Below are 5,043 nucleotides of genomic sequence, written 5' to 3'. Positions count from 1 at the left end.
GCTTTGATGCTGAAACGTAAGAGGATTTGTACGGGGGAAAGATTCTGCTGCGTATCGATGTGTTCTGACCCTGGCAGGATACCTTTCAAAGATGAATGAATTAACAACACAGCTGAACAAGAGAGAAATTGGTTCAGGATGCATTGGGTGACTCTCAGCAAGGTCTACACCCCAGTAATCAGACGTATGGTTTCAAATGAAGATTCCTGTAATTATACTCTGATCAAGAAACAGAACCGCAGTTTGGAGAAGGAGTTTGGAGGAGAAAATGGACTGCATGTAGCCCATGAAAACTAAAAGCTAGGATGTCCTCCCTAGGGTACGTGGAGCCAGAGAAAAGGGGCTAAAAGTCCTCTCTGTTGTCACAGTGGCCAAAAAAACCCAAGCACCATCAGGAAGACCACCAATGGGGCTAGAAGCCCTCCCACTGTGCCCCCCAAGCACCAAGAATACAGAGCATTCTTGGTGAGAGTGGGGTGGGAGGGAAAGCAGAAGCTCCTTCTTCTCTCTTGCAGCACCAAGCAACCAAGCACTTTTTAAGGAGAGTTCCTCCAATATACCTCTGACTGTGAGTCTGATTGCGCACCCATGACCCGACATGGGTTGTATGTATCATGTAGTACTTGCTTCACTATCAGAGACAATGAGCACCCTCTGAAGAAATGTCAGTCAACCGCTTAGTCACCACCAGCCTAACAAAAATGGCATCTGGAAGCATTAGGAAGTGGGCGTGAAAAACCTCAGCTTGAGACCCTGGAGAGCCGCTGCCAGTCTGAGTAGACAATACTGACTTTGATGGACCAAGAGTCTGATTCAGTATAAGGCAGCTTCATATGTTCATATGAGTGGGGAACTGAACACTGTTCTCCAGATTAGTGTCCACCACTCTTAACCTTTGTTTTCTTCCTAATGCATACCTTAAGAACACAAGAGAGACCATGTTGAATCAGACCAATGGCCCATCCAGTCCAACACTCTTTGTCACTGTGTGGTTAAGAGTGGTGGACACTAATCTGGAGAACAGTGTTCAGTTCCCCACTCATATGAACATATGAAGCTGCCTTATACTGAATCAGACTCTTGGTCCATCAAAGTCAGTATTGTCTACTCAGACTGGCAGCGGCTCTCCTGGGTCTCAAGCTGAGGTTTTTCACGCCTACTTGCCTGGACCCTTTTTAGTTGGAGAAGCCGGGGATTGAACCTGGGACCTTCTGCTTAGCAAGCAGATGCTCTACCACTGAGCTACCATCCCTCCCCTACCATCCATCCCTCATCCACTCCTCCTTCACACGAAGCCTTATTGGTGACCTTGGGCCAATCACAGTTCTCCCCGAACTCTTTCAGCCCCACCTACCTCACAAGATTACTGTTGCGGGGAGAGGAAGGTAAGCCACTTTGAAACTCCTTACGGTAGAGAACAGTGAGGTATAATAACCAACTCTTCTTCTTCTTCTTCTTCTTCTTCTTCTTCTTCTTCTTCTTCTTCTTCTTCTTCTTCTTCTTCATTTCCATTCCATCATAAGCTTTCATGGACTAGAGCACATATCTTCAAACAGAGATCCCTTAATATATGTGTGTGCTGTGCCATCAAGTTGCTTCTGTCTTAAGGTGACCTTACGAATTAACATGCTGCAAAATATCTCATTGTTCACAGCCTTGCTCAGGTCTTGCAAAGTGAGGGCTATATCTATCTCTTGTTGGAGCTCCCTGTTACCCTGCTGCCTTATATTTCTTCTCACATTATTGTCTTTTCCACTGATTCCTGTCTTGTCATCATGTGACCAAAGTATTATAGCCCCGGTTAAGTCGTTTTAGGTCCTAGGGAGAGTTCAGGCTTGATTTGATGTCGAACCCACTGATTTTGGTTTTTTCATTCCATGCTATCCATATAACTCTCCTCCAAAACAACGTTCAAATGAATCGATTTTCTTTTCTTAATTATTTAATTTTCACACGCATTCATACTAATGGGGAACGCTACGGCAGAGAGCCAGTTTGGCGAAGTGGTCAAGTGCGTGGAATCCGGGTTCGATTCCCCACTCCTCCACTTGCAGCTGCTGGAATGGCCTTTGGTCAGTCATAGCTCTCATAGGAGTTGTCCTTGAAAGGGCAGCTGCTGTAAGAGCTCTGTCAGCCCCACCTATCTCACAGGGTGTCTTTTGTGGGCGGAGGAAGGTCAAAGAGATTGTAAGTCACTCTGAGACTCTGGGAATCAGAATGTAGAGAGGGGGTATCCAATATCATCATCTTCTTCATCATCATGAAAAACAGTAATATCAAGGATCCAAGAAATACAGGAAGTACAGTGGCAGGTAATTCTCCAAAATTTGAATCTAGTCATACATAAAATACATAAATTATTCCCAAGTTCACACCTGTAATGGGTGGAGAGACCCAAAATTTACAACGTCCATAACAGCTAAACATGTCACACCATTGCTGTCACTTTTAATGCCACAGTAGTGAATGGGTGTCAATTTGGATTGCAGTTTTTCTATCAAGTTTCAACCACATGAACAGGAGTCTAATCTACCATAGAGAAACCATGAGGGAAAAACCCACGTTGGACATATAAATCTAACCAGAGCAATTCAGTCATGTCTCTAATCAATCATTTTCACAAGGATTTTTTTTTTAGTAGCCTCTGTTCCTTTATTTGGAAGACAGTTTATGATGATGAAACAAAACCGCTCAACTTTGGGAGCAGAGCAATCAGAGGTTTTTCTATGGTATACCGAATATAGTTCCACTCCAATATCAAACTGGGTCAAGACTGCCTTGCCTAAAGCAAGATAGTCTCAATATAGGCAGAGCTATTTGTTCAGTGAATTATTCTTTATTTGGGTTATGGAAAGTAACAACTATTTTATCCAGCGTTTCGAGTATTTTGTGTATTTAAAAAAAATAGATTGGTGGTAATGTTTAAGCATATGGTTGCTCTGTTTATTTATTTTTTATGTTATTTATAATCCAGGGCCTTTTTTTGTAGCAGGAGCTCCTTTGCATATTAGGCCACACACCCCTGATGCAGCCAATCCTCCAAGAGCTGACAGGAGGCCCTGTACTAAGAGCCCTGTAAGCTCCAGGAGGATTGGCTACATCAGGGGTGTGTGGCCTAATATGCAAAGGAACTCCTGCTACAAATAAAAAAAGTCATGGTCCACCTTTCTCAAATGGACTCCAGGCAGATTGTACATAAGAACTGATTTCGCACTCACCTTACGCCACTCTTCTCAGCGTGGCCTCCTTCGGATTTCCCACTATCTGCGCCGGGGCTGCAGCAAACATCGTGGTTTTTGCACAGCAAGCAGAAAGCACTAAAAACCAGTTTCCATTCGCCACACGAAAACCACGATGTTTGCCGCGGCCCCGGTGCAGATAGGGGGAAATCCAAAGGACGCCACGCTGAGAAGACGAACACGACAGCGGCATAAGGTGAGTGCGAAATCGGTCAGTGAGTCAGCCCAATCAACAAGATGGGATATTCAATAACTAATGCATTAGGAGGTTAGAAGACTGCAACCACCAGAAAGAACAGAATGTAAGTATTAGCGTGACACGTTAAGCAGTACACAGATTACATAATAGGATCCTAGTATTTACAGTATGGCATGCTATATACAGCTGTTACCCAAAATAGCCAGTCTTCACTTGGTTTGGGGAAAATAGAAAAAAAAGAGATTGCGTGAGAGGAGGGGACAACTAGGATCTCCATCTATGCAGACAGGGGTTTGTCCCTATGAGATCTCTCAGAAATAACCAGGCTGTTATTTATACTGGAATATAGACTTTTGGACTTTCGAGCATATTGGCTTCTGGTGTAACTTGTAAAACATACCATTCACATATAGTGAAAGTTTGGATAAGCAGTATATTGAGACTAATATTAACAATAATTTTTGCAGTTTGGATATTTGTATTTTGTTATTTGAGGTTATGATACTAGTGGTATTGCTCCTGAACTCTAGGAGGATGTCTTAGGGCATTGAATTGAAATTTCCTGAAAGGAACCTCCATATTTCATTGCAGCTCTTCGTAAGTCTCACCATGTAACAACCTACTCAGAATATATACAACCAGGGCTTGAATTCAGCAGGAGCTCACAGGAACGCAGCTCCTGAACCTTTCTGAGGGTTCCCCCTCCGCCTCCCCACCTACCTTGTCCATTGAATAGTAAATGCAGCTGCATAACAATCTCTGCATTAGGAGAGCGGCAGCCAGCCAGTCACCAGGAGCTTTGTCACACCCCCAGCAGCCCTCATTAACACCTGGAGAAGCCCGCACTATCCTTTCTGCACTTTTTATGTGATTTTGAGCGGCAGGTGGCTCGCTGGCCTTTTGACTGTGGGGGTGGTGGCTAAGGAGAGCCCCAGGTGAGTTAGGCCTCCTTGGCTGGCTGGATCTCTAGCCAGCCCAAACAGGCCTCGCTCGCCTGGGGCTCTCCTTCCTTGCGCCGAATTGCTTTTGGCTGGTGGGGGGGGGGTGGCATATGCTAATGCTGATTAGCTCCACCACCTATTTTTCCCCTGTATGCAACCCTCCTAAAATAATGTTACTAGTCTCATGAAAGCTCTTTTTAGCATCCTTTGATATCCCCTGGGCATATCATGGAGAAAATGCCCGCAAATTCGCTTTGAATTTTTCATTAAGCAAAATTTCAGGTGCAATGCCGAACAAAACCCCGGTATCTGCATTTCCTGAACCAAAGGAGAAGCTGGGCTTCAAGAGCTGGTTGGAAAAACTAGTATACTGTAAGCAGTCCAGTGGACATCATGAGAAAACCTCTGCCATATGCTTGACAGACGAAGTCACAATCTGTCTATGTCATTATTTCTGGAAAATTAAATTTTGCTTACTTACGTCAGTGCAGGCTTGCTTATTGCAGACATGTACTTCAAATTGGCTTTTTCTCACATATTAAAATATCTTTGAGGTTTTTTAATCCCTTGCTGGTCACCTTAACAAGCTGCTTATAGGGTAATTATTGGAGGTGGCAGAACTCCAGATGGTCTGAAACGTGTTCCAGAGACTGTTTTGTGCAAA

At 44.1% G+C, this 5,043-nt stretch overlaps 1 non-coding gene across 1 annotated transcript; it reads right to left on the bottom strand.

The window, feature by feature from the left end:
- Positions 1-1,180: 1,180 nt before the first annotated feature.
- TRNAS-GCU (transfer RNA serine (anticodon GCU)) lies at positions 1,181-1,252 on the bottom strand. Its single transcript has one exon. It is a non-coding gene; the product is annotated as a tRNA-Ser (tRNA).
- Between the last annotated feature and the right edge of the window lie 3,791 nt (positions 1,253-5,043).

This window comes from Heteronotia binoei, chromosome 6 (genome assembly GCF_032191835.1).
Source record: "Heteronotia binoei isolate CCM8104 ecotype False Entrance Well chromosome 6, APGP_CSIRO_Hbin_v1, whole genome shotgun sequence".
In the NCBI taxonomy this organism is placed as follows: Eukaryota; Metazoa; Chordata; class Lepidosauria; order Squamata; family Gekkonidae; genus Heteronotia; species Heteronotia binoei.
The sequence above is the reverse complement of the archived record's forward strand: the minus strand, read 5'-3'. Positions and strand labels throughout refer to the sequence as shown.